A 10,800-nucleotide genomic window follows, 5' to 3' on the forward strand; every position below is an offset into this window, starting at 1 on the left:
AATTAACAAGCAATTAGGGATTATCTCTTTTTGGACCCCAATCCCAAATGGAGCCTTTGGTGGCTACCATAATATACCGGTAAATATTTATTATTATTTATTAATAAATAATTAACCAACACAAAGGGAGGGAAAAGTTAGGCTGGCTTCTGAGAGAGAAATTACTTGTTTTTATCCTTCTCCAGGCTAAGCTTCACAATGTGACTCTTGGATGGTTAATGCTTTTCTGTAAATCCATGTTTTTCTAGCTCTTAGGACCTAACCGTGATCTCTCTCCTACCTTATAGTGATGCAATGGCATTGACTGCAGTGGAGTCACTCCTTATTCTCTCCAGCGGGGATGACAATATCGCCTTGGAGTCCCCATCCTAACTCTGGACGGGAATAACTGTGCAGGCCAAATTTTAAGCCTTAATTAAACTCATACATGTAAGTCAATGCACATTTGCAGTTGTAAGTGACAGCAGAATATGGTGCTTCACGTCCAGGTCAGATAAGATTGTAGTCATTTTTTTTAAAATTATGAAATAAAAGTGCTATAGATTTACTAGTCGCACAGCATGGTTCATTTACTTGCTGTGTCTCTGCAGGGAATCCTTGTGCACTAGTGTTTTGAGGGGCAAGGCAGAGGAATCAGTGAGTGTAGCTTCACTGGCCATTTCCTACCTTCACAATTCTGTTTTTGTATCCTAGAGGAGAATTTCATCCATCCCTGATCCCCACAGACCTCCTTGGTGCACAGCATATTTATTGGTGGATTTTGAGGTCGGAAGTAACCGTTCAGATCATCCTGTCTGACCTCCTGCATATAGTACAGGTTATAAAAGTACACCCCGACTGTATTTCCAGAAAAAGTTACCACCTAAATAGAAAACAAGCAGATGGGGACGGGGTGGATTTAATAAAAGGAAGTGAATGGAAGATGAAGTGAAGCATGTGTTGTTAAGGCCACATTTTTTTATTAGCACTTCTTGGAGTGCTACATTTTAAAGGACTCCTGAACAAAGTGTGTTTTAAGGAGAGGATGGAGGCCAAGCAGGTGGTAATGACCAGGGTTTAGTCACGCCTCACATTATCTCTATCACGTAAGTAAGTTATTGCCCTCTCTTTACTGTAATGGAACCTCTAGCCATGCTTAATCATCTGCATTTAGAAGGCATCACAAAGATCAACATGCATATGAATTGGGTATGAATTTGGGCAACTTTCCCACGCTCACTGGTGTGGTGTCTGAGATCCATTATATGTTTCTTTATTGCTCATGTTACTACCTCTAGTGTCTGCAGGCTGCAGTGCGTCTACTTTAACTGATATCTCAATAAAGCCCAATGACATCTGCTATCAACAGCTTCCCTTTTCCCTATGTTCAGCAGAGATTCTTGAGCAGGGAGTGAAGTTCTATTCCACTTTACGCATTCTTGTTTCTAATGTCAGTTCTGCTGTTCAAATTAAATTTCTAAAAACAGAAATAGATGACAGCAGCTAAGAAAAATATGGTCTCTAGGTTCATGCATTTATAAACTACCTGACCTTTTGAAGGCTCCAGATTCATGTCCTTTTGATGCTTGATAAAACTAGTAAGGGTTTCATCTGTGGAAAAAAAACAGAGCTCTCTAAACTAGAAAGGCCCACTGGGCCCAGTTGAAATATGATGTGGAAATAGGGTCCCTTTCTTAAGACTCGAAAGCCTTTGGGACAGGGACTGTCTTTGTTGTGTGTTTGTACAATGCGTAACACAGTAGGGTCCTGATCCATGCTTGCGGAGCCTAGCTTCTATCACACTACAAATAATAACTAGACTCACTAAGACCTATTTACACCCATTCTACACCTAGATGTAAGGTGTTGTGCAATTTATTTTGGGGCCTAAATGCTGTTCTGACACTCCCTCTGCAGCTCTGTTGAGTTCAGTGGGGCTGCACAGGATGGGAAAGCAGATTATGGCCCTAAAGAGCCAGAAGAAGGCATAAAGTTAGACTCCCTTATGCTTCAGAAGAGTAAGTTTAAATGAACAGCAGTTAATGAAAGAAAATGTAGCTTACACCACTTTTTTCAATCGCCTTTGCATTTGGCACATGAAAAACAGCATGAAAACAGCCATCGCATAGTTTACAAATGATTGAGAAATGGTGTGCAGGAAATAACTTTCACACACCCATGTTTCATAGCATCATCCACAAAAGAGGAGAACACATGGCTCTGTAGTTAAATCAATGGGCTTAGAGCTAATTTGGCCTCCCAGAATTTGCAGATTGTCTAACATAATACCATTTCTATGCCAATCTTAATACCCTGTCCCTCAGATAATCTACATATGTTCGTAATGTGTGTGGTATTTGCATCCTTTTTTCTGGTTGCAACAATAAATTGCTCTCATATATCCTAGTCAAAAGAGCAAACTTTCTGAATAAAAGAAAGATGTAACTAATACATAAATATATATTTTAAGGAAACTTCTGAACCTTCCCAAGAGGAAAGTTTGTCAAAACAAGTAGCCAAGACTGGCACCCTTCAAGTTTGACTCTCTCCTTTCCTACCCTGCCAGTTTATTTGCAACCTCCTTTGCCTGCAACTGATTGTCCCGAATGCTGTCCACCCTCAGCCTCTAACACAAACGTTAGTCATGTGTGGCAAGGCACCTTCTCAGTCTCCCCAGCCTCTGCTGCTTTTAGCCCTCGTGAGACAGGCTCAGGTAATGCAGTCCCCTTTGGGACACAGGGGGAGTCTACTCCCCGTATCTCCACCAGTCCTGTTTAGCGTATTCTTACTCCCTTGTGGGAGAGAGTACTGCCTCCCCTCCTGGTGAGTCTTGCTATTTTGCTACTCTGGGAGCAGGACTCCTTTTCTCTCCACTCTCCCCCTGCCTTCCTTCTTCCCAGGAAAGGGTTTAAAAAGGTCTCAGGCAGCCCCAAGTTGGAATGAGCTGATCCTAATTAACCTCAGGTAGCTCCCCCTCAGCTGATTCTAGTTTGCTACCTTGGTAACCCTTTCACAGCTGAACCTGATTGACCTGTGGTTGCCTCTCAGTTGATAAGGAGAGGGCCTTTTAACCCTCTGGGACTCATTCCTACCCCTCCCTTGCAGCTGTCTGTCCTGAGTTTATCACACATGTCACTTCATGCATTATTAGAAAGTGCTCAGAAACTACAGTGAGAGCAGCAGTATAAGACCCTATATAGAACAGAATATAGAATTTGAGGTTGAAGCTCAGTTTTTTTTTCTTCCCCAGTATACCCCAGATAAGTATTAGGCTGAATATAAATTCAGCTTGATTAAATACTACAAAAACCACAGCTATCTAGACTATCAAGGTGCCATACTAACATGTAGGAAGAAGTCTGTTACTGCTGCAGAGAGCTTATCAGCTAGGCTTACAACAAAATGAAATGGATGAACCAGGCAGAAGGGAGGATGAGGTAACAATAAAATTAGCATGTTTCTGCATAATAAGCAGTTGTCTGAGTTTGCCTCTGGTCTAGCCATTGTAAGCTGGCTGTATTCTGTAAGCATAATGGAAGAGGTGAGTCACCGGGGAGATTTGACAGAGGATAAGGTGATGGCATTCTTTTATGTTGATGTTTTCTTCCTGATTAAGGCTCTGATTTAAGAAAGGATTTAAGCATGTGCCTAATTTTGAGCATATGAGTAATCCCACTGACTCCAATGGAGACTACACATGCTCTTAAAACTAGGTATGTGTTTAAGTATCTCTCTGAATGGGGGCCTGACTCTTGTAATAACGTGTTTCATATTCTAAATTATCTTGTTTCATTTGTGTCCTAGTGTTAATCTGAATATTGATTTTTGTATGGAAAGAAAAGGCCTCTATTCCCTTCTATCTTCCCGCCCGCCTACATTTTCTGATGATCACATGGACTCTAAAGATATGTCTTGGGTGGTTTGGATAAAGTTTGATGAAATTGGTGATGTTTCGATACCTCTTGGCAAAGAATGGCATATCGCCATGCAGATGGAGGCTACCTCCATGTTAGGGTTAGGTAATAACTCACTATAACAGATACGCTTCATGCTGGATAGTGAAACCCTGCCCTTCAAAAAGTACTAAACCCCAACAACACAAACTTTGTTTTGAGGAATCCGTGTTTGAGAACGTTATTTGGCTTAAGCCCTCAGTGAGGTTAATGTCTCCCCTGAAAGAAATCTGTCTGTCTGGAACATTATATTGAGAGTTTCCTCTCAAGTTTGCAAATGTTTTCAAAGAGGAAGGCTGACATAAAGATGTGAAGTTACTTACAGGGCTATTGAATGATGCAAAATAATACATGGAGAAATCCTTATAAGGCAAATATTTTAGAACAGGTTGGGGGAATCCTTAGCAATGGAAGGATATCTGAAGAATAAATCTTTCAACAATGTAACTATTGTCTAAAGGAGAATATTATCTAGACATGGCAAATGCACCAGGCTGGACTTGACATTTGCCCATTGGTTATCCCCAGTGATGTGAAAAGTCTTTTGAAGAGAACAAATCCAAAGAGGAGATTTTATAAACCTTAATCATACTTTACATCTTCATGAGGAAACCCTTCAGTGATATGGACCTCATCAAAGAAGCAACCACACAATATTCAAAAAGTATTATGCACTTTTCCTGGACAATATAAAGTAGATGCTCCAGAAAAGACATTCCTTTTATGAAGAAAACTAAATGTAACTTGTATCTGTCATATATGAAACTTAGAAGGAAACTTACATGATATAATGGCAAGTAGTTGCAGATGTGCCTCCAAGAGTTTTTGATACTCTTTGTAAGCAGAAAAAGTTCCAACTCTACGCCAAATGGAGAACAGCAGAAAAGAATCCTGTGGCACCTTATAGACTGAGAGACATTTTGGAGCATGAGCTTTCGTGGGTGAATACCCACTTCATCAGATGCATGTTTATTCTTACTCCCTTGTGCGAGAGAGTACTGCCTCATGCATTTGACGAAGTGGGTATTCACCCACAAAAGCTCATGCTCCAAAACGTCTTAGTCTATAAGGTGCCACAGGATTCTTTTTTGCTTTTACAGATCCAGACTAACACGGCTGCCTCTCTGATACTTGACAAATGGAGAACATAACACGCACATATCTAGTCCAAACACATCCTCTTCATGGGGTTTGGCTCTGTTGCTAACTCAGATAACAATCAGCTTGCTCCCCAAGCTTCAGATATCCAAGAGATTTCTCTGCAGGACTTCTTGATGCCAAACCTTTGTTCCCTATGCCCAAGAGAGATTCCAATCCCTCTAATAACTTGGGTGAAGCTAATTGGATCCACCTGCTGGTATGAATCTGCCATTATTAGACTTCTCTTACCTCAACATCTGGCAACAAACTAGAAACCGAAGTTGAGAGAATTGCTTCCTTCTAAAACCTTTTATTAATGAGAACTATGAAAATAATCATGCTGAAATATATCATTTAAATTATGATTAGATAATTCCCACCCCCTACTTGTTAAAAATATTTTTCTAATTACCCCACCCATCCAGTCAGGCTAGAGTCTGTGCTGGCTTTTATAACTTGTGCAACTCCACTGAAAGCTGTAAGTCATTCTGCATAGAATTTGACTTATACTCTCAAAATAATCAACAGCCTGCATAACCCATTAGAGTTTTCAGCACCCGAATGAGATGATAACCCTACCCCTTTTCCTAAAATAAACATTAGTCTCTGATGTACTCCAGGTCTTCTTAAATACCTATCTCATTACAGCTGACTGAATTGACTTGTATATAACTGCCTGTTGATCCTCCCAATGTCTACTTCTGTCTGTCCTCAAATCAGCCTATCTTCAGAAAAGTTCAGCCAGTCTCACTCCTGTCCCCTTTTTGCCATACTAATATGGGGTGTCTTCCTCTTAATTTATACATCTTCTGTGCTCCTCTAATTCTCCAACTAGCCCTTTGTGCCCTCAGGGACCTGTGCCGCATCCTTTCAGAAATGCTATCTTAGGCTAGGAGTTCTCACAGCAAAATTTTTGGTGGCCTCAGAGTGTGGCCACCAACTGTTGCTGGTGGCCACTCTGACAATTTTTCCTAAAATACTTACTTAAGTTTAGGGAAAATAAATAAATATCCACATATACATGTCCAAATCATTGTAATTTATCTATGTAGGTGTGTGTGGTTTTTTTTTTTGTTTTTTTTTTTGCAGACTCATAATAAAAATAATTACAGTTATCTCTATTCTTTACTGGACATATACAGAACAGAAATACAGATAAGGTGCTTTGCCCATTCTTTTCTTTTGTCTGGTTTCTTTTGCTTTTATGGTTGCCTTTAAAAAAAAAAACTTGTTAGTTACTAGGTCTGCTGTGAAAAGTGATATTAAGAAACATACAGATATCACTTTTCACAGCAGACTTACTCAGCCCTGGCAAGCCCAGGGACAAATTAAGCCTTCGATGGGGAGGTGGGTACAGGGCCCAGGGACAATGGGTCACTGCGGGAGGAGCAGTGGCCAGAGGTAGTGGAGGGGAAGGAGGAGCTCAGGGCCAGAGCCTGCCACCACACAGCCAGGGAACGGAACCCAAAGGCCCATGCCCAGGGAATAGGGCCCGGGGCCGGAGCCTGAATCCTGTGACTGGAGCCTGCCACCCACTACCCCAGGGATGAAGCCCGACTCCACCGCACTGGGGAAGGTGGGGAACTCACCAGCTGCCTACTCCTCCAGCTTGTGTGTCTCCAGAGGGGGGCAGGGCCAAACCACTGCTGGTGGCCCCGGGGAAGGGGCAGCTGCCTTGCCCCCAGTCACCAGCCAGGAGGCTGTGGCCACAAGAAAAGCCTGTGGTGGCCGCATTTGAGAAATGCTGCCTTAAGCTATGAGCCACTTGGAGGAAGGACCATCTCTTCTAGTGTTTGGAAAGTAACTGGCACATGTTGGATGCTAACACAAATAAAGATTAGAGCTGGTTGAAAAATATCAATAACTTCTTTTGTGGGAAAATTTCCTTTATTTTTCCTTTTCATCAAAATTTCCCATGAAAAGTTGTCAGTTCTCAATGTAAAACCAAAACCTGAGCATTTAATTTTAATTTAAAAAAATCAGTTTTTGAAAACAAAAACTTTTTACCAAAGTATATTATTGGCTTTTGTGTGTTTGGTGAAAACCAGGGAAAAAATTTTTGTTACGTTCTGTGAAAATTGTAATTTAATTTGAAATTTTTTTGACAAAGCAGTTTTTTTCCTCAAAAAGTACTTTTTGACCAAATATGTCAATCAGCTCTAATAAACAGGAATACGCAAATCAAACTTACTGGACCCAAAGCTTGCTGGGCTGTACTAAAACAAAGAATCTTACTGACTCCAAAGGATGAGCAGGAGTTGTGATAGCAGCAAAGCATTTTGAATCAGTTTGGAATTGCTTTATCTTCAGCGCAGAGAGAGTTTAGATGGGGAGTGTTGCATTTTTGCTTAGCTCCCAAGCTTCACATTGGTCCCATATTTTTATAAAAACAAGGAATTTTATGAATTAAAAACCCTTTCAATAAAGGTTGCTAACTAAGGTTAATAAAAGTTAGCAGTGTGACTTAGTGGATAGAGCACTGAAATAGGAGTTAGAAAAGCTAGGGTCTATTTCTCCCCCCTGCCACTGATCTGTTGCATGACCTTGGGCAAGTCACTTCTCCCTTTGTGGAGAGGATAAGAGAACAAATCTTATGTGACTGATGATAGTCATGTCACTTAGCTAGGCTTGGAAGGATTTGATTTTTGTTGGTAATTTTTTTTATTGATTTCACCACACAAAGTGACAAAAAATATTTCAATCGAAGAGAACTGAAATTTACAGATTAGCAAAGTAAGAAAAAATGCTGCTTGAGAACTTCTTAGAGTTTGATTTAAGGATATTTACTATGTATATTTTGACATGTAATGTTGACAATTTCTGTTTCAATGGTTATAAAGCTTTAACTTTTTGAATCTCAACATCTACTGTCATTAAACAATTATTTGACCCCCTCACCCAATGTCAAGCAACTGTGAAAATTCAAATTGATAAAAAATAAATGCATAAAAATAAATCAGTACTATCTGTTGGAATTATAAACAAATAAAAATTGAATTCTGCCAAGCCTACACATGCATGAGTGGAGACGGTTCAGATACTACGGTGATGATGGTGGTACAAGGACAGATATAGAATAGAAAAACATTAAAGTTGAAACATATGCTTGTGAAGGTATGTAACACTTAAATGCTTAAATGTGGATCAGATCTTATTTGAGAGGTTCAGAAAGCTAATTTCCCCTTTTTTTTTAATGTAACTTTTCATAGACCTCTCTACTTTTGTGTCTTATCTGGGACATGAAGCAGAAGTGCCAGTAGATATATCGTAGATAGGGGAACAATGAATGATTCAGGTAAACCCCAGAGGTGAGTCCTTCCAGGAGATAAAGGGCAGATGCTTTAAGTGGCTGGAACAGAAGGGTAGCTTGAGACCCACTGTTGGAAACAGCTTGGCAACAATGCCCTTTGCCCACACATTCACTTCAGCCTTGGGCTCACAGAGTCCATTAGGTATATTGTTGTTGAGTGAAGGCTATGGATGGAACTTCAGAAATTAAATGTTGTAGGAATGGTTCTGGTTTCAGGACCCAGGATATTCCCTTCCTTGATCCCTTCGAAGTTTTCTGGTAGGTACTCAGTGTACAGGACCGTGAATCATTTGGAGACTTTTCTGAGGTTCACCCGATTGCAACAGATTCTTAGAAGGTGAATATCCTCACCAGACTTACAGCAGAAATGTGAGGGATCCTAGGGATGATGGTCTTATCATGGGGGGTGATCCTCATGCTCTCAGCCTCTCTGGAAATAGTCTCTCTCTTTCATTCTCTCTGGGTCAGGTGGACAAGTTCCTTAACTTCTGGTCATCTGAGAGGGTGGCACATTATTTTCTGGTGGTCTCATGGACAGGACAGCTACTTTCTTTTGGAGTTCTGTCAGGTGTTTCTTCATAAGCATGGTGTCAGACTGGTTCATCTCTGACACCTTCAAGGGCTCTCACTGTCACAGAAGTTCCTCTAGTTGGGCTCTCGGGAGTCTTTCAAAGACCAGACACTGTTCATAGGCCAAAAACCAACCAACCAAATAACAAAAATTTTTTTACAACTATGTATAACAGCGCCACCTGGTGACTTCAGTCATAACAATAATACTGAATTTCAAGTGGTTTACGTGGTTCCTATTACATCATGGGTCATTGTTTGTGCAACTATAACCTGAAGCAATTGTTTCCAATTTCAGAAATCTCATGGCAGGCATTAGCCTGAAAGGTCTAATTCTTGTCTATTGTTTTAAGTGCTGTTGTACTTTGAAAAGTGACTGTGTAGAAGTAGAGACAAGGTGGGTGAGGTAATATCATTTATTGGACCAGCTACAGTTGGTAAGAGAGACAAGCTTTTGCGCTTACACAGAGTTCTTCATCAGGTTCTGAAGAAGAACTCTCTGGAAGCTTGAAAGCTTGTCTCTCTTACCAACAGAAGTTGGTCCAATAACAGATATTGCCTCATCCACTTTGTATGTCTAATATCCTTGGACTGACACAGCTACAACAACACTCCATATGTAAAAGCAGCACATTCTTACTCAACCAGTACTGTTCCCAGTGTGTATGTGGGATGTTATCTTCTTAATTTACTACCCCAAATAAGTATTGACTACTTTTCTCTCCTGTTTACCAGCCAGTGCAGCTATGGGAGAATGAGGGTTCTGTTCAGTGTTAGAGCAGCAAAGAATCCTGTGTCACCTTATAGGCTAACAGACGTATTGGAGCATGAGCTTTTGTGGGTGAATAGCCACTTCGTCGGATGCATGTAGTGGAAATTTCCAGGGGCAGCTATATATGTGCAAGCAAGAACCAGGCTAGAGATAACGAGGTTAGTTCAGTCAGGAGTATGAGGCCCTCTTCTAGCAGTTGAAGTGTGAAAACCAAGGGAGGAGAAACTGCTTTTGGAGTTGGCAAGCCATTCACAGTCTTTGTTTAATCCTGAGCTGATATTGTCAAATTTGCAGATGAACTAAAGCTCAGCAGTTTCTCTTTGAAGTCTGGTCCTTAAATTTTTTTGCTGCAGGATGTCTACCTTTAGATCTGCTATTGCCTGTTAGTCTGTAAGGTGCCACAGGACTCTCTGCTGCTTTTACAGATCCAGACTAACACGGCTACCTCTCTGACACTATTTAGTGTTGTGCATTATCAACAGTTATTGACTAAGTTCCAATTGTAGAATCTTCATCAGCAGGAATGTGTAGACTAGAATGAATTCTTGGATTCGAGGCTGTGTTTGAAGAAGTGGTAGTTGGGCAAATAACTTTTTTACTTATAACACGAGACAATATGACCAGGAGTCACAGGGGCAGAAAATCTGCAATCTCACTATGCCATTTTTGCAGAGTCAGTTTTCAGAGCAGAAGCACACTTTAATATTTGGAGAAAGAGTGGCATTGTCAGTTTTGTTCATTTACTGTTTATTCGTTCTGCAAATGTCCTTGGTCAAAAAAGCCAAACCTAAAATGAGCTCTTTCTTCCATAAACCCCGTTACTGATCTGAAAGGGAATTCCTCTTTTTCCTAAGTGAGACACTTGTAACACAGATAAACTTTGCCAACAGCCTGTTCTCCTGTCCCTGTTTAACAGCTATCACTTGGCTCTAGGATAAACACTTGAGAAGCAGTCCTGACGAATCCTGGCACCACAGCCTGTTACACACACACACACACACACACACACACACACACACACACACACACACACACACACACACACACACACACACACACACACACACACACACACA

Source organism: Chelonoidis abingdonii, chromosome 2, assembly GCF_003597395.2.
Source record: "Chelonoidis abingdonii isolate Lonesome George chromosome 2, CheloAbing_2.0, whole genome shotgun sequence".
Lineage (NCBI taxonomy): Eukaryota > Metazoa > Chordata > Testudines > Testudinidae > Chelonoidis > Chelonoidis abingdonii.